This window comes from Hemitrygon akajei, chromosome 14, assembly GCF_048418815.1.
Source record: "Hemitrygon akajei chromosome 14, sHemAka1.3, whole genome shotgun sequence".
Lineage (NCBI taxonomy): Eukaryota > Metazoa > Chordata > Chondrichthyes > Myliobatiformes > Dasyatidae > Hemitrygon > Hemitrygon akajei.
In genome coordinates this window covers 62779405-62807171 of record NC_133137.1, presented here as the reverse complement: position 1 = coordinate 62807171, position 27767 = coordinate 62779405, and the positions used below count along the sequence as shown (strand labels likewise).

At 41.7% G+C, this 27767-nt stretch overlaps 1 protein-coding gene across 4 annotated transcripts in view; it reads right to left on the bottom strand.

Annotated features, from left to right (window-relative positions):
- LOC140738636 (anoctamin-2-like) overlaps window positions 1–27767 on the bottom strand; it is a 134193-nt gene that overhangs the window by 31318 nt on the left and 75108 nt on the right. The gene's annotated exons all lie outside the window — the stretch shown is intronic.

Here is a 27767-nt window from a genome sequence, read left to right as displayed (position 1 = left end):
GAAAGTCCGCGTGGGTAGCAATATCTCTAGCCCTTTATGCTGAGCACTGGCACTCCCCAGGGCCGTGAGCTCAGCCCACCACTGTTCACATTGCCGGTGCACGACTGCATCGCAGGATTCAGCTCAAACCGTATCATCAAGTTTGTGATGACACAACAGTGGTTGGCTTCATCAACAACGATGCTGAGTTGGAGTGCGGTGAGGAAGTGGAGCCATTGGCAAACTGCTGTGAGAGCAACCTAAATCTGAATGTAGGGAAGACCAAGGAAATGGTTGTGGACTTTAGGAAGGTGCAGATGAACCATCTCTCTCTGTGTATACATGGCTCCTCTGTAGACAATGTTAACTGCACCAAGATATGGGGATTCACATTGCAGACGACCTCATCTGGTCCTTCTATATCACCCTGCTGAATAAGAAAGCACAGCAGCACCTCCACTTCCTGTGGATATTGAGGCAAGTGAGGAACTTTCTCCCATTTTAACTGAATTTTACAGGAGCACGATTGAGAGTGCATCTACATCTGGTTTGGGAGCAGCCAAGCGTCAAACTTGAAGTCCTTACAAAGGACTGTGAGAATGGCCAAGAGGATCAGAGGAGTGTCCCTGCCATCCATCAGGGACATCGATCGGGAGCGCTGTGTACGCGAGGCTCTTAGTATTATTAAGGATCCCACCCATCCATCCAGTATCCTCTTTGACTTTCTACCAACAGGCAGGAGACTACAATTCATAAAAACAAGAATGGTCAGGATGAAAAACAGTTTCTTCCCCCAGGCCATTAGGCTTCTGAACTTCCTGCTGCATCGTATTTAAATTAACACTGAATAATTTCCACCGTACCCTACTATATGTAGACTCTGACATAGGCAAATAGTTGAATGATAAATGGAAAGTAATGAGGGAGGGAAGCTTTAATTGAGATTGGAGTAGGTGAGAAGTTTGGGTCGAAATGCCTGTACTGTTCTATGGTCTATGTAATTACAAGTATTCTTCAAGCCAAATTTGCAAGTTTTAATTGCAATACATCACCTGCCTGCTTATGTTTGACATTATCTACTGACTGTGTAATCATCACTGCTTGTCTGTCTGTCTACTGCATCTCAGAATCAGAATCAGGTTTATTATCACCGGCATGTGACATGAAATTTGTTAACTTAGCAGCAGCAGTTCAATGCAATACATAAACTAGCAGAGAAAATAATAATAATAATAATAATAATAAATAAAATAAAAACATAATAATAAATAAACGAGTAAATCAATTACATATATTGAATAGATTTTTTTAAATGTGCAAAAATAGAAATACTGTATATTTTAAAAAGTGAGGTAGTGTCCAAAGCTTCAATGTCCATTTAGGAATTGGATAGCAGAAGGGAAGAAGCTGTTCCTGAATCGCTGAGTGTGTGTCTTCAGGCTTCTGTATCCCCTACCTGATGGTAACAGAAAGAAAAGGGCATGCCCTGGGTGCTGGAGGTCCTTAATAATGGACGCTGCCTTTCTGAGACACCGTTTCCTAAAGATGTCCTGGGTACTTTGTAGGCTAGTGCCCAAGACGGAGCTGACTAGATTTACAATCTTCTGCAGCTTCTTTCAGTCCTATGCAGTAGCCCCTCCATACCAGACAGTGATGCAGCCTGTCAGAATGCTCTCCACGGTACAACTGTAGAAGTTTTTCAGTGTATTTGTTGATGTGCCAAATCTCTTTGAACTCCTATTAAAGTATAGCCGCTGTCTTGCCTTCTTTATGACTACATCAATATGTTGGGACCAGGTTAGATCCTCAGAGATCTTACATTAAAAATCAAAATTGCCGGAAACACTCAGCGGGTGAGGCCTCATCTGTGGGAAGAAAAACAGAGTTAACGTTTCAGATTGAAGTTTCTCTGCCCACAGGTGCTGTTTCGCCTCCTGAGTATTTCCAGCAAAAAGTTTTTATTAACTTTTATATTTGCAGCACTTGCAGTTTCATTTTGACTTTCTGTCTTATTTATTTTGCTTTCGTGTGTAGTTTGCTAACTATTACTTGTCTATTGCTGACTTCAGAAAACGTAGTCTGTTGATTACTACATTATACCCATGGAGACAATATAAAATTGGAGGAACATTATAAAGTCTGGACTCACATTGGCAGGACTGTATTAATAACTATTACAACAGTAATTCCGTGTTCACAGTAGTGGATTTTTCCATCTCTCAATTATCCTCCCTAAGACTATATTGTTTGGATGCATTTCCTTTCAAAAACCTTCCCACAGTCCAAGCCTACAGACTAACTTACATTCCACAATTTGTTCTTTAATAATTTTAAATAAAACCAGGAAATGTTCAGCAGGCCAAGCAGAATCAGTGGGAAGAGAAATAGAGTTAATGTTCCAGGTCAACTACCTTTCACTCAGAAGGAAGAAACACACCAGTTTGTTACTGGGCACTGAAGGCAGAAATTGTGAAGTACTGATAATGATTCATGTGTCTCTAAATGGGAGAAAATAGATGGCCTGGTCCATCTATTTTCTCCCATTTTGAGATACTCACGTCATTTTCAGTACTACATTCCTTCAAGTCTATACCATCATTCAGTATAATCGCGGCAGGTAGTCTACGTTCCTTATTTTAGCTGCCTTGCCATATTCTTTGATTTGTCTAGTTCCAATAAGTAATCTAACCCCACTTTGAATATATTTAACAAAGTCAAGTTCATTGTCATTTAACTATATACATGTGTACTGTCAATGGGACAATGTTTTTCCAGTCAAGGGTGTAAAGCACAGTAGTACACATAACACATCCATAACATACGATAACAGAGAAAAGTTACAAATGAATTACACACAGATAAACAAAGTGGTGCATAAATTAAGTATTGTAGGGTACAATACAAATTATCTGGTGACACTTTGAATTTGATGCAACAGGGAATTCAAGAGCCTAACTGGTTTGAACTACTTTAGGCAGCAGAGTAGGAAGCAGATGGAATTATAATTTTGTTTCCATTTTCTCATAGAGTATCATATAAGTCATGCAACATAAAAGCAGGCCTTTCAATCCACCAACTGCATTCAGACCATCAAGTACCTACTTACATTAACTCTCTTTTATTCCCCTCACGTTCCCATCAAATCTCACAGATCCCACCGTACACTTGCACACAAGTAGCATTTTTACAGTGGCCAGCTCATCTCTATGCAGCACATCTTTGTATGTGAGTTGAAACAGGAGCTACCAGGACAAACCTACGTACAGAGGCACAGAGAGAATGCACAAGCCTCAATGGGCAGCACGTGAGGCAGCAAATGGTCTCGAAAGTGTGGGGGTAATTTAGAACGAAGGTAATTGTGCATGCAACATTGAGAAAGGATTGAATTAGAAAATCATTAGTGGATGAAGAAGTGGATGAAGTCAGAGAGTAAAAGAGGATATAAAGTACAATAATATTTCCGTTTAAGAAACTCATCACAGAAAAAAAGATATTGGAAGTATGTGAAAGACGTAGAGATGGTGAGAAGGATATGGAACTACACTGGTCATTTCTTAATCCAGTTTTGGGCAGCATGGTAGCCTAATGGATAGCGACAGTGATCCAAGTTCAATTCCCACTACTTTGGGGAGGTTGTACACTCTCTCCCTGTGACCATGTGAGTTTCTTCTGGGTGCTCCAGTCACCTCACAGATTCTGAAGGCATACAGTCAATTGGTCATATGGGATGTAATTGGGCAGTATGGGCTTGTTAGGCCAGAAGGAAGTGTTACTGTGCTGTATCTCTAAATAAATCAATGAAATAGAATCAACGTCAAAGGCTATTTTGGCCATGGACCTGCTACTTCAATATTCAGCAATGGCTGATGCTCACGGTGTCAGTTAGCCTGGCAATGTGAAAGGCCCTCTTTTCCATGGCCCTTTTCAGTACCAATCTCAGGTGAGGCTGGGGTTTGGGAGGGTGGGAGGATTGTATGGTGAGTACTGGTGAGGCAGCTTTTTGGGGAAGAGGACAACTGAACTATGTGGAGGCTGGTAACAGGGATGCAAAGTTTCAGTGAGACAGATGGAGGTTACTTATTTGGCATAGGGCTGTCCCTGTTTTGTGTGAAGTCTGTCAAATGTATCTAACGAGGTCTGTGATTATATATACAAACTGAGGAAGATCTGTACCAGCAAGGCGGCTGGACCGGATGGAGTTTCCCCACGATTACTGAGGGCCTGTGCGACTGAGCTGGGAGAACCACTACAGCGCATCTTCAACATGAGCCTGGAGCAGAGAAGAGTACCCAGACAGTGGAAAACATCCTGTATTGTCCCGGTACCGAAGAAACCACAACCAAAGGAGTTGAATGACTTCAGACCTGTTGCCTTGACGTCGCACATTATGAAGACCATGGAGCGGCTGATAATACAGAATCTGAGGCCACAAACCAGGCACGCCCAGGATCCTCTTCAGTTTGTGTATAAGGAGAAGGTGGGAGTGGAGGATGCTATCACGTATTTGCTGCACAAATCACTCTCTCACCTAGAGGGGGTCAGTTGTGCTGTGAGGATTACATTCCTTGACTTCTCTAGTGCCTTTAACACCATCCAGCCCAAGATCTTAAGGCACAAACTAACGGAGATGGGAGTAGACTCTCACATGGTGGATTGGATAGTGGACTACTTGACAGATAGACCTCAGTATGTGCGGTTGGGAGACTGTAGGTCTGACACGGTGGTCAGCAGCACAGGAGCGCCGCAGGGAGCCGTACTCTCTCCGGTCCTGTTCACCCTGTACACATCAGACTTCCAATATAACTCGGAGTCCTGCCATGTGCAGAAGTTCGCTGATGACACGGCCATAGTGGGGTGTGTCAGGAATGGACAGGAGGAGGAGTATAGGAAACTAATACAGGACTTTGTGATATGGTGCAACTCAAACTACCTGCGTCTCAATATCACCAAGACCAAGGAGATGGTGGTGGACTTTAGGAGATCTAGGCCTCATATGGAGCCAGTGATCATTAATGGAGAATGTGTGGAGCAGGTTAAGACCTACAAGTATCTGGGAGTACAGTTAGACGAGAAGCTAGACTGGACTGCCAACACAGATGCCTTGTGCAGGAAGGCACAGAGTCGACTGTACTTCCTAAGAAGGTTGGCGTCATTCAATGTCTGTAGTGAGATGCTGAAGATGTTCTATAGGTCAGTTGTGGAGAGCGCCCTCTTCTTTGTGGTGGCGTGTTGGGGAGGAAGCATTAAGAAGAGGGACGCCTCACGTCTTAATAAGCTGGTAAGGAAGGCGGGCTCTGTTGTGGGCAAAGTACTGGAGAGTTTAACATCGGTAGCTGAGCGAAGGGCGCTGAGTAGGCTACGGTCAATTATGGATAACTCTGAACATCCTCTACATAGCACCATCCAGAGACAGAGAAGCAGTTTCAGCGACAGGTTACTATCGATGCAATGCTCCTCAGACAGGATGAAGAGGTCAATACTCCCCAATGCCATTAGGCTTTACAATTCTACCGCCAGGACTTAAGAACTTTTTAAAAGCTATTATTAATGCTTTTTGAGATAGTGATTTAGATGCATATCATATTTTTTACTGAGTTAAGTATTGTATATAATTAGTTTTGCTACAACAAGTGTATGGGACATTGGAAAAAAAGTTGAATTTTCCCATGGGGATGAATAAAGTATCTATCTATCTATCTATCTATCTATGTATTCTTCAAAAGTCACTGAAGACTGGTGAAATCCCTAAGACTGGAAATGGGCTAATGTTGTCCCAGTATATAAGAAGGGTGACCACACTGACCCTGGTAACTATAGACCAGTAAGCTTAACATGTATTGCAAGGAAGATAGTGAAAACAATAATAAAGAATGAGATGAACAGGCAGCTGATAAGAACAGGCATACTGGCAGAAAGCCAGCATGGGTTCAGAAAGGGGAAATCATGTTTTACTAATATGGTGGAGCCCTATGAAGAAGCAACAAAAAATTATGATAACAATAGTGTGGTTGATATCATCAACTTGATCTTTCAGATGGCTATTGACAAGGTACCCATGAGAGGTTAATAATCAATTTACAGGAGGTAGGCATTCAGGGTAAGATGTGCGAATGGAAAGAGTTGGCTCAAAAACAGGAAACGAATTATGATGAGAAAATCATTTTCACACCTAGAAGATGTTAAAGTGGGGTTCCGCAGGGATCAGCTTTGGGACTACTGCTGCTTCTAATTTACATTAATGATTTGGATAAACACATAACAAATAAACTAATAAAGTTTGCTGATGACATAGAATTAGGGGGACTGACTGATAACATTTAGACAGCAGAATCAGTACAGTTAGATCTGAACAAAATCCAGATGTGGGCAGATAAATGGCAAATGAAATGTAATGCAACTAAATGTAAAGTATTATATGTAGGACGTAGAAGTATTAGATATAAATATACAATGGGGGGTCTTGAGTTAAAAAGTGCACTGTATGAGAAAGATTTGGGCATCCTGATAGACTCATCACTATCAACATCTGGACAATGCACAGAAGTGATTAGGAAGGCTAATAGAACGTTGGGCTATATAATGCACAGTGCAGTTCTAGTCAAGAGAACTTCTTAAGCTGCATGATGTGTTTGTGAGACCACACCTTGAGTACTGTGTACAATTTTGGTCTCCATTTTGTGTGTGGGATTTGACGGCACTGGAGAGAGTCCAGAGAAGGGCGACTAGACTCATTCTAGGTTTGCAGGGTATCAGCTATAAAGAAAGATTGAAAGAATTAAACCTTTTAGCCTGAGTAGCTGGAGAATGAAAGGAGACATGATAGAAAGGTTCAAAATCATTAAGGGTATAATTAAGATAAATGCTACTTCAGAATTAATCCATCAATGTGGACACGGAGCCATAGGTGGAGACTGGTTAAAGGGAGATTTCAGACTAACATCAGGAAGCATTTCTTTACACAGCGAGTTGTGAACACATGGAACAAACTACCTAGTCATGTAGTTGAGAATAGAACCTTAGAGACTTTCAAATCTAAACTCAATAGTTATTTCAACACAATATGTGAATAGGAATTTGGCAGGCTTTGTTGGGCCAAATGGCCCATTTATGTCAAAAACTTTCTAATGTTCTAATGTTTTAAAAGTTTGAGAGGTGGAGGATCAACCAGTTGATGCTTTGGGAAGGAAGATAGGTTCGAGTCAGGAAACAAGAAAGCCAACATATTCTGTTCCTGGAAACATAAATCTATTATATACAGCCCTGGGGAAAACAGCGCCACATGTCAATACTGCTAGCCACAAAGTTTAACACAAACAGATAATTGATGAAGACAAACTTGAGTTGATTTATTTGGACTGGTGGAGGCTGAGTGGAGATCTGAAAGAGATTGAAAAGATTATGAGAGCATAGATAGAGAAACAATATCTTTTCCCCAGGGTTGAAATGTTTAATAACAGAGGGCATGCATTTAAGGTGAGGGGCAGTAAGCTCAAAGGAGATGTGAAGGGCAAGTTTATTTACACAGAGAGTGGTAGGTGACTGGCATATGCTGCCTGGGGTGATGACGCATTGGGGAATTTTAAGAGATTTGTAGATAGGCACGTGAATAAGAAGGTAATGGAAGGAAATTGACATCCTGTAGCCAGAAGTGATTAGTTTAGTTGTCCATTTGATTACTAATTCAATTGGTTCAGCACAAGATTGTGGGCCGATAGGTCTGTTCTTGTACTATACTGTACTGTTCTCTGTTTCGACCAGTATGGGGTTTCACTGTAAGTTGACTTTAGCTTGTTTGATCTACCGTAGATTCCGGATTTTAAGCCGCTACTTTTTTCCCACATTTTGAACTGCTTTGAACTTTGCGGCCTTTAATACGGAGCGGCTAATGCATTATTTTTTTTCATGCCGCCTCGTAAACATTTTGCCTCGTAACAGTAGACCAATAAAATTGATGAGTAGTTCACAGAGGTCCAATGAAATTGTACGATAAATCAAGTGCACTTTCACAATTAAATTATTGTAAATCAGTCATTTGTACTCACCCTCATCAACATGGAAAACACTCGAAGAAAAGCATTGTGCTGCCTTTATGGCAGTTATTTAGTTTATAATATTTTCGCTTAGTAATTCATTTTCTAGTTAAAGTTAGAAGAGTTTTAACTATATTTGTTTTCTGTACTACATCGCGGGATGCTATGACGTCACACCCGGTTTCGCCTCGTCTTGTGGGATACCAGTTTGCGATAAACGGAAAGGAGGGGGGGAGCGGCGGAGCCAAAACGCTGCTTTTAAGTTAAAGGCGATCAATAACTTTTCCTGGTAGGCTGCAGTATATATATTTTTTACCAGTCGTTAGGAGATATTGGAATGTTGTTCAGTAAAGAAGTATACGCAACGTATATTTAAAAGTAGCCGCGTTACGGGCACGGTTCGAAAAAAAGCATTTGCAATATGTATTTGTTTTTGTTACCATATGGATTTAATTAAAAGTTAAAAAATCCTCATGTGTAATATCTTTCTGTGTAAATATCTCATATTACAACGTGGGACACCTGCGGCCGAAAATCCGGTGCGGCCTAAAATCCGGTGCGGCCTTTACAAGTAAAAAATTGATTTTATTTCTAAAATTAGAGCCAGCGGCTTTTAATCAGGTGCGCTCTGTAGTCCGGAATCTACGGTATTTTTCACCTCTAAGCAGGTAACAGATCCACTGAGTGGAAGTGGCCATAATAATTAAAGATGCTTTTTGGGTCCAAAACAACACATACAAAATGCTGTAGAAATGAGACGACACTTGACATTTCGGGCCAAGCCCCTTCTTCAGACAATGAGTCCAAATCCCATTGGTTTCCCATTGCTCTTAACAAAATCTCTAAGATTCCTCTTGTTTGGCTTTTTAGTCTAACTTTATGAATTGCAGGGTGGTTGCAAAGAGAATTACTGTTTTCTGAGACACTGCATAATAACAGGAGTAAACAGGCAATCTTTATGGAAAAAAGGCTAATTCGCTTGGTTACAACTGATACAATTACACAATACAGAAAAAAGTGACTTCATTTTCCTCATATCACATGGTTGTTGGGAAGCTGTAAAGTAAATAAAAAACAACTGGAACAATCAGATGAAATAATATATTCTGGTTTTATAAACTGGATGATTCACTTTCCCTGTCCAAGCAGAACTGTTTAACCACAAGCAGGGTGCCCTTTGGTATCTCAATCATACAAAAATATCATTATGCATCTGTTGCCATTGCCAGCAAATTATTCATATTCAGTGAAGCATAACTAAGGCAACAAGTCAATTCTAAAGACCAGCCATTAATAAACCACAGTAGTGTCTCTGATTATTTTCCCTGCTAGGATCATCTCCCCGTCATTTACAGTATAGGAAAATCTACTTTCTAAGTCTTAGAGCACTTGAAGTTTATTGAGCCAGTGCTGACTCTTGGAAAGTGTTGCCCAAGCACTCACGGTCACGACCATTCACACGTTTCACTGTTCTTCTTCTTCATGCATTGACAGGGGGAGGGAGTGCTAATTTAGGAGTTACAGCTTGATCATAGAAATTATACTGTGGATTTGTGTGGGGAGATTGTTTTTCTCATGCGCTATGTGAATGGTTTGCATTTGACATATTTGAAACTAGCAGACAATGCGAAATATGGCAATGTGATCTCTAGTGTGAAAGATGGCCAACAAATTTAACCACAAGTGGTTCTGCATATGATGGAAATGCAGAGCAACACACATAAAATGCTGGAGGAATTTAACAAGTCAGGCAGCATCTATGGAGAGGAATAAACAGCAGGCATTTTCGGCCGAGGCCTTCACCAAGACTGGAAAGGAATGGGGGTGAAGCCAGAAAAAAAAAGTGGAGTGAGAAGCCAGGAATAGGTAGGTGGAAAAGATAAAGCCTGCAGAAGGAATCCAGTAGGGGAGCTGAGTGGACCAGGGCAAAAATGGAAGGAGGAGTGAACTAGCAGGAGGTGATAGGCTGGTGAGAAGAGAAGGGGTAAGAGGGAAGCCAGAAAAGGGAATGAAAGAAAGAGGGAGGGGTGAAGTTAGAGAATTCAATGTTCATGACATTAGGTTGGAGGCCACCTGAGGGTGGTTTCATTGTGGCAGTAGAGGAGGCCATGAACTGACATATCAGAATGGGCATGGGAAATGGAATTAAATGGGTGGCCGCCTGAAATCCTGCCTTTTGTGGTGGACAGAGCAGCGGTTCTCCATCAGCCCCAACTTTAGGAGCCTACAAATTTAGGATTGCAGACGGAGTTTATTGAAATGGGCAGACGCACCTCAGAGTTTGGTAATGCAAAGTATGAAGTGATGCACATCAGCATGGAGGGGTCATGTAAAATAAATGAATTGTTTCAGATAGGCTATAAGAGCAATGGAACATGGATGTGGATGATAAGTTACGCTTAAATTTTAGAAATCTAGATACAGCCAATGGGGAGAAATTATTAAGTATAGCAGGTAGCAAACATCACTGATCTACAAACAAAATTATCTGAAGAGAGATGAAGGAAAAGAGATAACATTTCTCCACCCAGTCAGCTCTCATGATTAGGAGCACATGTCCTGAAAGAGTGGTGAAAGCACATCCCACAGGAATTTTCAAAGGACAACTGAACTCAGGACTCAGAGTTCTAGAGGGATACCACATAGAAACTGGCCCTTTGCCAAAGCGTCAGTACCAATAATCAAACACTGATACAAAGTTCAAACTTGAAGGGAAGGTAAAGGTTTACAGGGAAAATCCAGAGACTCAGCTTTGATTTGGTACCACTTCCAATGATCCAGCAGAAACACTATAGGCCAAATCAATAGCTAGAGCGCTGCTGAAGCCAATATTTCTGTGATACACGTTTGTCCTTTACCAAAACAGATGAGTTAAAGATTTTTAAAAAAGCGTGAGGCTTTAGAGTTGTCATCTCACAAGTTCGATGACCTGAATCCAGTCCTCACTTCCTATGATCTGTGTTTGGGACTGGCACGCTGTCCCTGATACCTCATCAGCTTCCTGTGAGAGCACCATATCCTCCCACATCCCAGGTAACATAGATAGATAGATAGATAGATAGATAGATACTTTATTCATCCCCATGGGGAAATTCAACATTTTTTCCAATGTCCCATACACTTGTTGTAGCAAAACTAATTACATACAATACTTAACTCAGTAAAAATATGATATGCATCTAAATCACTCTCTCAAAAAGCATTAATAATAGCTTTTAAAAAGTTCTTAAGTAGTTTACTTAAATACATTAAATACAATCAACCCCGGCACTTTAACATATCTTACTCCTGGCGGTTGAATTGTAAAGCCTAATGGCATTGGGGAGTATTGACCTCTTCATCCTGTCTGAGGAGCATTGCATCGATAGCAACCTGTCGCTGAAACTGCTTCTCTGTCTCTGGATGGTCATAATTGACCGTAGCCTACTCAGCGCCCTTCGCTCAGCTACCGATGTTATACTCTCCAGTACTTTGCCCACGACAGAGCCCGCCTTCCTTACCAGCTTATTAAGACGTGAGGCGTCCCTCTTCTTAATGCTGCCTCTCCAACACGCCACCACAAAGAAGAGGGCGCAAAGAACATGGCCAATGTAAATTATACCTCAGTGCAGGTGAGTGTCGGGCAAGTTCAGAACAGATCACAGGGAAAGACCTACGGGAATGGGACAGACAGAATTAATCTAGTAATTAGTGGAGACTCAGTGGGCTGAATGGTATTGAGTATCATGGGGAAAAGAGAAGCAGCTTCTCCATCTGGAAAGGTGTGTAGTTATTCACTTTAAAAAGCTGGACTTGAAGGCAGAGTACCCAGGATTCCTACAGTGTGGAGGAACAGAGGGATTTTGGGGACAACACCTATAGATCCCTCAAAGCTGTTATACAGGTTAATAGGATCGATAGGATGGTATATTCAGGTTATACAGGTTGATAGGTTGACAGGCTGATGGGATGGGGAAGAGTGCCTGGTGTGTTAGCCTTCATTAGTCAGGGAAATTAATTTAAGAACAGCAAGGTAATGTTGCAGATCTATAAAACTCTGGTTAGACCATATGGCATACTGTGTTCAGTTCTGGTCACCTCATTATAGGAAGGATGCGGAAGCTTTAGAGGGGGTGCAGAAGAAATTTACCTGGATGCTACCTGGATTGGAGAACATGTCTTATAAGGAAAGACTGAGTGAGCTGGGGATCTTCTCTTTGGAGTGAAAGACGATGAGAAGCAACATGATAAAGATGAACAAGATGATACAAGGCATTGATAGAGTGGATAGCCAGAGACATTTTCCCAGGGTGGAAGTGGCTAATATAATTTTAAGTTGATTGGAGGGAAGTATAGACAGGATGTCAGATGTAGTTTTTTTTACGTGGAGTCCTGGGTACATAGAACGCCCTGTCAGGTGTGGTGATTGGGGTAGATACATTAGGGACATTTAAGGGACTGAGACAGGCACATGGGAAAAATGGAGGGCTCTAAGGGAGGGAGCAATTAGATTGAACTTGGAGCAGGTTGAATTTAGATTGAACTTGATACAACATTGCAAGCCGAAGAGCCTGTATTTTGTTTTACTGTTCTCCGTTCTAAATTGACCCTTTTTAATGAGTTTCTTGTAGTGACTAGCAGAAGCAGAATCAGAATCAGGTTTAACACATAGTGAAATTTGTTGTTTTGTGGCAGCAGTACACTGTGATACATAATAACATAAATTACAAATAAAAAATATATTTAAAAATTAAATTAGATAGGTTGTGCAAAAAGATTAGTAAAAATAGTGAGGTAGTGTTCCTAGGCTGATTCATTGTCCATTCAGAAATCTGATGGTGGAGGGAAAGAATCTGTTCCTAAAACTTTAAGTAACACATACAAAATGCTGGAGCAACTCAGCAGGTCAGGCAGCGTCTATGAAAATGAATAAACAGTCAAGAACTTGGGCTGGGACTCTTCATCAGGACTGGAAAAGAAGGGGGAAAAGCCAGAAGGAAAGGGTGGTGGGGGAAGGGGAAGCAGTACAAGCTAAAAGGTTACAGGTAAAGCCGGACTGGTCCACGTGTTCTCTACTGCCACTATGCGGCCACTCTCAGCTTGGAGCAGCAACCCCTCATATTTCGTCTGGGTAGCCTCTGGTTTGATGACATGGACATCAATTTCTCTAACTTCCGGTCATTTCTCGCCACACCCCCTTCCCTCTTCTTCCATTCTGCATGCCGGCTCTCCTCTTACCTCTTCTCTTCTCTTCACCTGCCCCTGGTGATCCATCTCCTTTTCTTTCCCCCATGACTCATTCTCCGCTCCTATCAGATTCCTTCTCCTTCAGCCCTTTGCCTTTTCCACTTATCACCTCCCAGCTTCATCAACCATTCAATTCGTTTCTTTCACAACTAATTTTCCTCTATGTATATCTGATTATTCTTATGACTTGATATTCTTAGTCGAGAGGTGGCTGTGCCCAAGGATATACTTGGTGTAGAGCTGAATAATGTTTAATGTTTCACCCGAAACAAGTCACCTCAAATATTGCAGCCCCTCAGTTCTTCATTATGTGTTGACATTCCAAGGTGAGTGCTTTTTTAACCAATGGCCTTTTAAGCTCCAAGATGCTAATTGCTAAAATCAATTACAATTTAAGTATTTCTGTCCCAGTAAATGAGACAGCAGTTGATGGGGTTTTTTGAAGAGGAAAATATTGGTCAGAAAACTGAATAAAATTCTGGGTGTTGCTTTAAAATAAATGCCAAGGGGCTTTTACATGTACCTATAACAGAAGAGATCAAGACTTTACCCCTTATCCAAAATTTCAAGTTTCTATGCAGATGGGTAGATTGTCTACACATGCACACCCCCTAGTGGCAACATTCACTTCAAAATACATCCTTCTGCATACTCAACTGTGACAATTACAAACTCCAGTGAACTGAAAACCTTTCTGTCATAAAATTCTAATATAATGTACAGAATCATGAATAACACGAGGTGGGGATTATAATTAAAAGGCATCTTGAGCTAAACATAACTGTGATTTCTCAAGTAATGGTGAAGAGTCTAGTGACATAAAAAGTGATTAGTCTGCAAACCAATACTTCTGATGTTGGTCACATCTTGTATTATTCATTACATGTGCATTCAGCAACCTCCTGTATGTTATAACTGCAACATAAAGGCTTGGGTTGATTGTGAAACACAGTGAGAATTCTACCTCCAGGGTGTCTCACTCAAGTCTAAACCTGAGTCCAGCCTCAGTCTTGAGTTAAACTAAGTTTACAAACTGTTAGGCTTGAAGTACAAGTTCAGCACATGGCAGGATTTCCCAAGATACCTCCTGGCAGCTGGTGCTACTGTTAGAAACACAGCTTTGTAAAACATTACTCCTTGGCTGAGAAGCAGAAAGTGGATTTAACACCATAAATTCCAAGAGCCAGTTCACTGGTGCTAGACCTCCCCAGGCTTGGCATACTCCACCAAAATAACAGCAGCTGTTTTTTGATTGAAATGCTTCCCTTCTTCGGTTCAAACCCGCTCAGACTGGTCTGGGTCCTATGGTGGTAATTAAAGGATTATTTGTCACATGAACACCAAGACATACAAGGAAATTGGTCACTTTGCATCAGGGACCAAGACATCCACACAGAAACAGCTGATTTGGTATCTGGCTGCTTTGAACTGTAGCAGAGGTACTAGAGGGAGTGAGTCTCAGAATGACACCTGCTGCACCCCAAGGGAATCAGTACAAAGAAGATAATTGATCTGAGTATCTCAACAACCGAGCATAGTTCCTCTAATACGAAGGCATACAATGGCTCCTACCCCAACAGTTTCCACTTCTTTCCTACCCATTGTTGCCCTTAATCTCCCAATCTCATTTTTAACACTACTTAAAATTCCCAAGCTGGTGGCAGAAAATACGTATTGTATTTCTCTCAACTCTGTTCAAGCTATGAAACTGAAACTATCTGTGCTGATACCTCTGTTCATGGCTGGCCTTGAACTCTATTCACAGATTAATGTGCTTACATTCAGAATCTTCTGTATTTGGGATGAGACTTCTCTACTAAACTATAGGGTATTGTGTTATAAGACCATAAGATATCGGAGCAGAAGTAAGCCATTTGGCCCATCAAGTCTGCTCTGCCATTCAGTCATGGGCTGCTCCAATTCTTCTGGCCATCCCGACTCCCCTCCCTTCTCCCCATACCCTTTGATGCCCTGGCTAACCAAGAACCTACCTACTTCTGCCTTAAATGCACCCAAGGACTCGGCCTCCACAGCCGCTCATGGCAACAAATTCCACAGATTTACCACCCTCTGACTAAAGTAATTTCTCCACATCTCTCTTCTAAAGGGACATCCTTCAATCCTGAAGTTGTGCCCTCATGTCCTATGTGTGCACAATAAAGAATTTTATTTCCCAGTAGGCAATGCGTATGGTTCACCCGGAACCGGAAGCTTCAATAGAGACCTGGCCGCATGCGCTCAGTGTTGAGGACAGCTCAGTAATAAAATTCTCTAGTGATTACCCATGGCAAGTTTATCTTTATTAAGACCAAACATAGCAGGTATGACTTAACTGTTGTGACTCTCAGTTTTGCATCACTCAATTCAAGCTTCAAGATGATAGTTTTAGCATATATCCTGCCTCAGATGATGTCACCAATTTAGCTCTGACTGGAGTTCTGCTTGACCCAATAGCTGCTCCATCACACACATCATCCCCTCATGACCCTGACTCCAACTATGCCTCTGTTCAAACTGACTTCCCTACTTTTGTCATCTTCACATTTCTAAAACTCTTTTGAACTGTTTCCCATCATCATTCTTCTGTAAATCTGACCTTGTCCAAAACTCCATTTTCCATGTCCTGGTCTAAGTCTTTTTCACCCACTACTCCAATATAGGTTCTCCTTTCTCCTTACATCACAAGAAACTGTAATACATACAGCTGGCCAGAAGATGTCACTGCACATGAACCCTCACAACATGGCTTTCAGTGTCTTTGAAGAAACCTTTTCAAAATTCTGGGATCGAGAGCAAAGTGTTCTCTAATAGACATCTGGCTAGTATTATACACAAAATGCTGGAGGAACTCAGCATTTCACCAATCAACTTCCCAGCTCTTTACTTCGCCCCTCCCCCTTCCTGATTTCACCCATCACCTTGGGATTCTTCCTCCCCTCCCCCCACCTTTTAACTCTACTCATCGTTTTTGTCTCCAGTCCTGCTGAAGGGTCTTGTCCAGAAACATCGACGGTTTACTCTTTTCCCAGCCTGCTGAGCTCCCCTAGCATTTTGCGTGTGTTGCTTGGATTTCCAACACCTGCAGATTTTCTCTTGTTTGTGATTGGCTACTACTATCTTTATTTTTGTCCCTTTTCTTTCCGCCCAGCTATTAATTCAGTGCACACATCAGATTGCTGCTGTGTGGAAGAGGATATTGCCAGGTTATTGCATGTTCCTTCTAACTGCGATGCCTCAAAGATCAGTTAGATCTTTCACTGAGAAAAAGGGCATTACTATCTCACAGCTTTCTGTGTCACCCACTCCACCTGTAATGAGAGAAAGCACAGCCATCCCTTGTTTCACTCCTTAGATGTGGACCTTTCATTTCTCAGATTCACAGGGACCCTCAGCAGCTGGAAGGGACCTACTAAACAGGATCAGAGCATGCATTTAATTCCTAAGCTTTGGTGGAGTCACATCTTCCTTTCATTTGGAGTCTCTTTGTCCCTATATCTTGGAGTACTGTATTCATTTCTGGTCACCTCACTACAGGAAGGATGTGGATACTATAGAGAGAGTGCAGGGGAGATTTACAAGGATTTTGCCTGGATTGGAGAGCATGCCTTATGATAATAGGTTGAGTGAGTTTGGCCTTTTCTCCTTGGATGAGAGGTGACCTGATAGAGGTGTATAAGATGATGAGGGGTATTGATCATGTGGATAGCCAGAGGCTTTTTCACAGGTCTGAAATGGCTAATACGAGGGGCATAGTTTTAAGGTGCTTGGAAATAGGTAATGAGGGGATGTCAGGGGTAAGTTTTTCATACAGAGTGGTGGGTGTGTGGAATGCACTGCAGGCGGCAGTGGTGGAGGTCGATACAATGGGGTCTTTTAAGAGACTCTTAGATAGGTACATGAAGCTTAGAAAAATAGAAGGCTCTGTGGTAGGGAAATTCTAGAGTAGGTTACATGGCCGAGGGGCCTGTAAAGTGTTGTAGAGTTCTATGTTTTATGTTCTATGTTCTATAATTTCTGCCATTATTAGGGTTATGGCACCTGTCACAAATTCTCAAAATACCACTTTGAATAACACCAATTTCTGACAGTTGAGGCCAATAACGCAACAGAAAGTGTTGTCACCTCACAGTAATCCGAGTTCCATCAGGGACAATTTTGTTAACTAGTGAAGAGTGAGCTTTGAAAATGGAGGTAAATTCCTACCTAATGACCTGCTGTTTACTTCATTTCCTTATAATTTCAAGTTTTAATTTATAAGCCATTCTGACCATGTTTCTCTCAAAAACTGAATATCCACAGATCTAACTGACACTTGTGATTTCAAAAGACTTTTGTTAAAAAAAAACATTCCTTAAAACAGGGGTTCCCAACCTGTGTCCAAGGACCCTTCGGTTAACGTTAGGGGTCCATGGCTTTAAAAAAAGCTGGGAACCCCTGCCTTAAAAGGAATTCAATCATGCTTCTTCAATGGGAGAGGAGTTTGATGGAAGATCAGAGATGAAATAGGCCACAAAGGCTCAGGAACAAAAGAAATCCAGGTAAATAATTAGAAGTTAATTCAGATTGTTGAGTTGATTTATTTTAAAATGTTAGCATTCTTGTCAGAAATATCATCCACCCCATACTGGGTGGAACTAGAACGTAAATGCCCCTTTCTGCTCATGTACTGTATCGTTCTGACAGATTTTGTGATCATTTTGTGGATTTGTATTTGGAGCGATCTTCACCGCCTTGGCATGTTCTCAGTGCTTCACAGCCAAAGCATTGTTTGAAATACAATCACTGTTATAATGTTGAATTGCATTCATTAAGCTCACAGAAACAGCAATAAATAATCATCAGCTAAGTGGTTTATTGATTCAGGCAGAGGGTTAAATAAAGTGTTAATGTCTCACTGGAAAGTTGGGACCTCTGGCCACATTACCCTCTCAATCTTGAATACAAAAAACTGGAGTTTCAGCCCACTTTAAAACACTGTAGTGAGTTGGAGATGGAAATGGTGTTAATGAGCTATGGCTGACACCCCAATGAAGGAGCTAGTCCCAAAGGCACTTCCAACATTATCCAGCAGTTTAATATCCTTCCCCAGAAGGATTTAGGAGATTGTCTACTAATTAAGCACTAATGTGACACCATGTCTCCATGGAAAATCTAACGTCGGGTCCTTGGACGTACTTGATAGAAGTTAGATTCTGAATTCCAATATCAATGGTGGCAATCAGTTTGAAACTGATTGGTAAAAAATATCGAGTGGCTACTTCACTGGCCAGAGATTTAAATCCTTTCTGCAGAACCTATTAGGGAGACAATCTTTCTTATGTTCTTGAAGAGTTCTGGGGAAGGTGCACTGGCAGGATTCTATTTCAAAGCAATTCCTTATTGCTGACACAATACACTTCATATTTCAGAAGTGTGGCAGTTATCATCTGCACCTGTGGCAGGATAAAGGATTATCAACAAACATCATAACACTTAACAGACCCATGAATACATCCTGGTTTTGATTTGAATAAGTCATGCATTTCCAATTACAGTAGAAATGTGCACCAAAGCAGGAGAGAAATCATTTTAACATGGTGTTACTGACTGCTTTCTGTTAGATGATTCTATTGCCTATGTAAGCACAAGCAGGTGAAGGTGGTTGGAAAGTGAGGAAGGCCCTGGGACAGGAATGACAAGTCTTTGGTTTATACACATACAGTTGAGGTGGAAATTTGTTCTATATGGTGCAAAAACTGGGTGGTGGGGTGGTACTACCAAAGGAGGTGTAAGGTGCTCCTTCCCTCTGCTAGCCTGAAGGTCACAATTGGGCAAGGTGTAGCACCTGCTTAGCACCCCAGTGATCAGGGTCACATGAAGCTATGGGAGCACGTGGTCAGATTTTGTTGTCTCTCCACTTGGGACATTGTCTCTCCTGTTGTGTCTTTCTTCTGGGCCTGAGGTTCCCTGTCTTCAAAGGCAACATAGGGTGGGAATAAACCTAATTGTTATCTGCTGCTCCAGTTCATGTGACTCAACTATTTAGAAAGATCGCGAGATAAATGAGTTGAAACTCCATGGGCTCTGAAGCGTCAGCATTGACTTACTCCTATACTGTCTCAATAGTTCTAGTAAAAACAATTTTCAAAAAAAGTCTAGAAACATCTCTTTCCATCAGACTCAGATATCCAATCCCACTTTTAGGAAAAGTTAACAAGTTTTTTGTCTTCATATAATCTTCTTCTTTGATGAACTTGACTGCAGTTGTTAGCACAAATTCGTCTAACACAGTTCTTAGTCCTGATGGAAGGTCTTGGCCCAAAACATCAACTGGTCATTTCCCTCCACAGATGCTGTCTGACTTGCTGTGTTCCTCCACACTTTGCTTGTGTTGCTCAATATTTCCAGCATCTGCAGAATCCGCTATGTTTATATATTGCCCAGCTCTCCATTTTGGTGCCGTAGGGTACATTATTTTATGCAAAAGTGGACCAGTTCTTGCTATGACACCACACTATACAGTTTCCATATACTGTAGGAACCAATGATTCGAATACGGAAGCAAACATTTTGTTTTGGAGAAGTATGAAGTACAGTACTGGCAAGAAGTTCAAATTGCATCATCTTATTGAGATCCCTCTTGGCCTACCAGCCAAATTAAATTTGCTTTTCTATTTAGTCGATTTATCCACACAGTTGAATTAGTATTTCTAATGTAAAGGAAGTCATTTGGTGAGCAAAATCAAACTGCCGGGGGAACTCAGTGAGTTGATGTGGAGAAACAGAACTGTTAACATTGTGGGTTGATACCTTGTGCCAGTACTGAGAGATGGGTCCTTGGCAGTTCTATCCCTCCTGACACATGCCAACAGACACTACTCAACCCACTGAGATCCTCCAGCAGTTTATTTTTGCTCCAGATTCCAGCATTTGCTCTCTTTTGTGAGAGCCTCACATAGCATTGATGAATTGCAAATCTATTACTGTTTTGGGGCATCTGGATTTCTATACAGCGATATAAGGAAAACATAATTCTATAGAATCGGGAATGGACTATCCTATTGGGGCATGTTCTATGATTCAGAGTCAAAGAGTAATAGAACTCTACGGCACAGAAACAAGGCCTTCTGCCCATCTAGTCCATGCCAAAACCACTTAAACTGACTTGTCCCATAGATCTTCACTCAGATCATAGCCATCCATACTTCTCCCATCCATATACTTATTCAAACTTCTTTTAAACTTTGAAATCAAAATCACATTCACCATTTGTGCTGGCAACTTGTTCCATACTCTCACGACCCACTGACTGAAGACATTTCCCCCCATGTTCCCTTTAAACTTTTCACCTCTCACCCTTAACCCATGACGTCTAGTTGAAGTTTCACTCAACCTCAGTGGAAAAGCCTGTTTGCATTTACCCTATCTATACCCCTCATAATTTTATATACCAAATCTCCCCTCAATCTTCTATGTTCTAGGGAATAACGTTCTAATCTGTTCAATCTTTCTATATGCCTCAGGTCCTCCAGTCCCAGCAGTATCCTTGTAAATTTTCTCTGTACTCTTTCAATCTCATGTGCATCTTTCCTCTGGATAGGTGATCAAAACTGCACACATTACTCCAAATTAGGCCCCACCAACACCTTATACAACTTCAACATAACATCCCAACTCCTGTACTTAATACTTTGATCTATCAAAGCCAATGTGCTAAAAGCTTTCTTTATGACTCTATCTACCTGTATTCCCAGATCCATTTGTTCTACTGCATCCTTAGTACCCTACAGTTCAATGTGTAAAACCTACCCTGGTAGGTCCTCCTACCAAAATGCAACACCTCACACTGTTCTGTGTTAAATTCCACCTGCCATTTTTCCAGCTGGTCCAGACCTCACTGCAAGCTCTGTTAGTCTTCCTCACTGTCCACTACAGCCCCAATCTTGGTGTCGTCTGCAAATTTGGTGATCCAGTTAACCACATTATCATCCAGATTATTGATATGGATGAGAAATAACAATGGACCCAGCACGGAACACTGTGGCATTCCACTAGTCACAGCCCTCCAGTCAGAGAGGCAACCATCTACTACCAATCTCTGGCTTCTCCTGCAAAGCCAATGTCCAATCCAATTTACTACCTCAACTTGAATGCCAAGCAACTGGACCTTTAGACCAACCTCCCATGTGGTACCTTGTCAAATGCCTTGCTAAAGTCCATGTGGACAACTGCCTTGCCTTCACCAACTTTGCTGGAAACTTTCTAAAAAAACTCTATAAGATTGGGTAGACATGACCTACCACCCACAAAGCCATGCTGACTATCCCTAATCAGTCTCTGTCTATCAAAATACTTATATATCCGGTCACTTAGAATACTTTACAATAACTTTCCCACAATTGATGTCAGGCTCACTGGCCTATAATTTTCTGGTTTATTTTTAGAGCCTTTCTTAAACAGCAAAACGACATTGTCTATCCTCCAATCCTCTAACACCTCACCTGTCACTAAGGATGATTTAAGTATTTCTGCTGGGCCCCTGTAATTTCTACACTTGTCCCCCTCGGGTTCTGAGGGAACACCTTGTCAAGCCCTGGGGATTTAACCACCCTAACTTGCCCCAAGACAGCAAACATCCCCTATTCTGTAATCCCTATGGGGTCCATGACTTTGTTGCTGCATTGCCTTAATTCTACAATATGTGTCCATCTCCTCAGTAAATGCAGATGCATTTAAGATCTACCCCTTCTCTTTTGGCTTCACACTTAGATTGCCATCTGATCTTCCTTTTCCAAATAACAATTTTTGCTCTCCTTTTGCTCTTAACGTATCTGAAGAAACCCTTAGGATTCTCCTTCACCTTGTCTGCTAGGGCAACCTCATGCCTTCTTTCAGCCCTCCTGATTTCTTTTTTAAGTGTTCTCATGCATTTCTTATATTCCGTAAGTATCTCATTTTTTCCTACCTGCCTATACCTGCTATGCTCCTCTTTTTTTCCTTAACCAGAGACGCAATATCTCTTGAAAATCAAGTTTCCTTAAACCTGTTATCTTTGCTTTTTATTCTGAGAGGTATATATAAGCTTTGTACTCCCACAATTTCACTTTTGAAGGCCTCCCACTTACCAAGTACACCTTTGCCAGTAAACAGCCTGTCCCAATCCACACTCGCCAGATCCCTTCTGATACCAAAATTAAATCAGCCTTTCTCTAATTTAGAATCTCAACCTATGGACCAGATCTATCTTTTTCCATATTTACTTGGAAACTAATGGCATGGTGATCACTAGATGCCAGGTGTTCCCCATAAAAAATTTTGTCAGCAGCCCTGTCTCATTCCCTAATAGGAGATCATGAATCACACATTCTCTCATTAGGACTTCCACGTACAGGATAAGAAAATATTTCTGAACACGTTTGACAAACTCTATCCCATCTAGTCCTTTTACTGTATTTGAGTCCCAGTCAACATGTGGAAAGACAAAATCATCTACTATAACAGCCTTATGTTTCTTGCAACAGACCATGATATCTCTGCAGATTTGTTCCTCTAACTCCCTCAGACCATTGGGTGGACTACAATACAGCCCAATTAACATAGTCATTCTTATTCCTCAGTTCCATCCATAAAACCTCATTAGATTAGTTCTCTGGCCTGTCCTGACTCAACACTGCTGTGACATTTTCCCTGACTAGTCACTAGAGTTCTATATTTAGTTCCCCTAGTGTGGGAAGGACAATGCATATTCGGGATTTGAAGGTAAAACCAATCAAGTTTACAACTTGCTTTGTTTTTCATTTTTAATAATTATTTTTTCATTTAATAAAAATGAAAAAAAGTCAGTAAAAATCAGTCAGTTAGTCTCCACATTCATATATTAAAACTGCTTTCCCTTTGTGCATCCCAAGAGCAATGAGTGTTAAATCAGTAAATTTACCCAACTTGTTGCCTCATTACTGAGAGAGTGTAAAAGCTGAAGAGAATCTAGCAAGGTCCATTGTGGTCGGGCAATGGTGAATGCAGTTTCCTCTTGTGTTTCATGGTGGGCAATGTATTCTACATCACAAATGGCACCATCATAATTGTCCACTCCCTAGTCTTAGCTGAAAACAGCTCATTTATTCTTTATGACCTATGGACTATTAACGTATATTTAAAAAAGCCCCTTAACCTGAATAAGCTTATAATCACATCAGGCCATTTTATGTTCTAATGTAAATCACTATACCAGCAAACACATGAACAGATCACCTCCACACAAAGAGTGTAGAATTTTCTTCAGAAATTAGGCATAAAGAGGTAGAAACACTAATCAGCTGACTACATTCCTTGGCAATAAGTTTTTAATTTATCAGCTGTGATAGCTAGTGTCAGTACTATGTTTCCCCATTAACTATGAATAGCCATGCTATCAAACTTCAAAGTACACTTATTATCAAAGTATGTATACTTTCTACAACCTTGAGATTTGTCTCCTAGCAGGCAGCCACAAAACAAGGAAACCCAACAGAACTCATTTAAACTAAGACTGTCAGCCAATGAGCAGAGAGAAAAAAATCATGCAAGCAATGAAAGTAAGCAAATAGCATTCAGAACTGAAGTTTATGAAGGTGAGCTGAAGTTTAAGAAAAGTTTTTAAACAGGAGAGTAAACAAGAGTACAGCACTTTATTGGTAGTGCTCAGAAAGATAATGAATCCAAGTTCCTCGTGTTCTATACAGTGCTTCCTGTCATTCAGTGCAGAGGTTTCATTGTGCTGAGGTTGCTGAAGGGTGTACATAATGCAAATCTTTTTTTAATATCCTTTCTGTTCCCCGGCCATTGCATCACATCTGCAAAAATGTAATCTCATTTTGTAATGTAATTCAGTAACACAAAAGACGATTATGACGTCTATTCTAATGCTGCTAATTAGATGTTTGCACCAGTTAAATGACTTGACTGTGATGGATGGAGATTTATAACTTTCTCCGAGTGATTGAGGCAGTAAATTCAGAAGCTTCACAAAGAAGCTTGGAGAGTATTTGTCACGTTTTATAGGGGGAGGATCAAAGAACAAACTGTAAATTACAGTTTTCTCATAAAGCTCATATGTGCTCATAAAATCAAACAGTTTTGATATTAACCGCAGGCATACCTCATGCACCAATCCCAGGAGAATGAAATTGCTTTGATGATTCACCACAACACCACAACACAACAGACAGATATTTACCAAGAGGGTGCTTCATTTATCAACCTTGGTATTCACAAACAAGGACTACAGCTGACTAACCAGCTAATAGGTATATTACAAATCACTCACTCTATTGAACAGTACAGCACTAAAACAGGCCCTTTGCCCGACAATGTCTGTACAGAATTCAATGCCAAATTAAACTAAACCTCTTCTGCCTGCATACGATGCATATCCTTCCATTGCTAGTCTATGCCCATTTACAGAGGAAACTCATTCCTTCATTAATTTTCCTTGAAGAACTGCTACCTTGACATTCCTCCGTCTCCGCCGCATCTGCTCCCAGAATGAGGCTTTCCGTTCCAGGACGTCTCAAATGTCCTCTTTCTTTAAGGATCATGGTTTCCTTTCTGCCGTCATCAATGATGCCCTCACCTGTATCTCCTCCATTTCCTACACTTCGGCCCTCACCCCATCCTCCCATCACCACAACAGGGACAGAGTTCCCCTTGTCCTCACCTACCACCCCACCAGCCTCCGGATCCAGCATATTATCCTCCACAACTTCCGCCACCTTCAACAGGACCCCACCACTAAGCTCATCTTTCCCTCTCTACCCCTCTCTGCTTTTCACAGGGATCGTTCCCTCCGCACCTCCCTGGTCCACATGTCCCTCCCCACAGATCTCCCACTTGGTACTTATCCCTGCAAGCATAAGTGCTACACCTGTCCCTACACCTCCTCTCTTACCACCATTCAGGGCCCCAAACAGTCCTTCCAGGTGAGGCAACACTTCACTTGTGAGTCTGTTGGGGTCATCTGTTGCATCTGATGTGGCCTCCTCTACATCAGCGAGACCTGACGCAGACTGGGGGACCACTTCATCAAGCACCTCCGCTCTGTCCACCACAACAGACAGGATCTCCTGGTTGCCACCCACTTCAACTCTGCTTCACATTCCTATTCGGACATGTCTATACATGGCCTCCTCTACTGCCATGATGTCTATACATGGCCTCCTCTACTTTCAAAGGAGAAAGTTTCAAAAGTTGAGTTAAGTATTGGGTAGGTCATGGCAGCTGAGATTGGCCCCATGGTTTGTTCATCCTGCAGCATGTGGGAAATCAGGGATACTTCCAGTGTTCCTGACGACTATGTGTGCAGGAAGTGTATCCAACTGCAGCTTCTGGCAGACCGCATTGAGCGTCTGGAGCTGCGATTGGTTTCATACTGGAACATCCGCGATGCTGAGAAAGTCGTGAATAGCACGTTCAGTGAGTTGGCCACACTGCAGGTAAAGGCTATACAGGCAGAAAGGGAAGGGGTGGCCACTAGACAGCGTAGCAGTAGGCAGGTAGTGCAGGAGTCCCCTGAGGTCATCTCCCTCCTAAACAGATATACTGTTTTGGATACTGTTGGGGGAGATGTCTCATCAGGGGAAGGCAGCAGCAGCCGAGTTCATTGCACCATGGGTGGCTCTGCGGCACAAGAGGGAAGAAAAAGGAGTGGGAGAGCTATAGTGATAGGGGATTCGATTGTAAGGGGAATAGATAGGTGTTTCTGCAGCCGCAAACGAGACTCCAGGATGGTATGTTGCCTCCCTGGTGCAAGGGTCAGGGATGTCTCTGAGCGGCTGCAGGACATTCTGGAATGGGAAGGTGAACAGCCAGTGGTCGTGGTGCACATAGGTACCAACGATATAGGTAAAAAATGGGATGAGGTCCTACAAGGTGAATTTAGGGAGTTAGGAGATAAACTAAAAAGTAGGACCACAAAGGTAATAATCTCTGAATTACTACCAGTGCCACGTGCTAGTCAGAGTAGAAATAGGAGGATATTTCAGATGAATACATGGCTTGAAAAATGGTGCAAGGGGGAGGGATTCAAATTTCTGGGGCATTGGAACCAGTTCTGGGGGAGGTGGGACCGGTATAAACAGGACGGTCTGCACCTGGGCTGAACTGGAACCAATGTCGTAGGGGGAGCGTCTGCTACTACTGTTCAGGAGGCTTTAAACTAATGTGGCAGGGGATGGGAACACGTGCAGAGAGACAGAGGGGTGTAAAATGAGGGTAGAAGCAAAAAGTAGTAAGGTGAAAAGTAAAAGTGGCAGGCAGGCAAAAAGCAAAAAGAGCCACTTTTCAACATAATTGTATAAGGGCTAAGAGTGTTGTAAAAACAAGCCTGAAGGCTTTGTGGGTCAATGTGAGGAGCATTCGTAACAAGGTGGATGAATTGAATGTGCAGATAGTTATTAATGAATATGATATAGTTGGGATCACAGAGACATGGCTCCAGGGTGACCAAGGATGGAGCTCAACATCCAGGGATATTCAATATTCAGGAGGGATAGACAGGAAAGAAAAGGAGGTGGGGTAGCATTGCTGGTTAGAGAGGAGATTAACACAATAGAAAGGAAGGACATTAGCCTGGAGGATGTGGAATCAATATGGGTAGAACTGCATAACACTAAGGGGCAGAAAATGCTGGTGGGAGTTGTGTACAGGCCACCTAACAGTAGTAGTGAGGTTGGGGATGGCATTAAACAGGAAATTAGAAATGCGTGCAAAAAAGAAACAGTAGTTATAATGGGTGACTTCAATCTACATATAGATTGGGTGAACCAAATTGGTAAGGGAGCTGAGGAAGAGGATTTCTTGGAATGTGTGTGGGATGGCTTTCTGAACCAACATGTCGAGGAACCAACTAGAGAGCAGGCCATTCTAGATTGGGTGTTGAGCAATGAGGAAGGGTTAGTTAGCAATCTTGTCGTGCGAGGCCCCTTGGGTAAGAGTGACCATAATATGGTGGAATTCTTCATTAAGATGGAGAGTGACATAGTTAATTCAGAAACAAAGGTTCTGAACTTAAAGAAGGGTAACTTTGAAGGTATGAGACGTGAATTAGCTAAGATAGACTCGCAAATGATACTTAAAGGGTTGACGGTGGATATGCAACGGCAAGCATTTAAAGATCGCATGGATGAACTATAACAATTGTTCATCCCAGTTTGGCAAAAGAATAAACCAGGGAAGGTAGTGCACCCGTGGCTGACAAGGGAAATTAGGGATAGTATCAAGTCCAAAGAAGAAACATATAAATTAGCAAAAAAAGCGGCACACCTGAGGACTGGGAGAAATTCAGAGACAAGCAGAGGAGGACAAAGGGCTTAATTAGGAAAGGGAAAAAAGATTATGAGAGAAAGGTGGCAGGAAACATAAAAACTGACTGTAAAAGCTTTTATAGATACGTGAAAAGAAAAAGATTGGTCAAGACAAATGTAGGTCCCTTACAGTCAGAAACAGGTGAATTTATCATAGGGAGCAAAGACATGGCAGACCAATTGAATAACTACTTTGGTTCTGTCTTCACTAAGG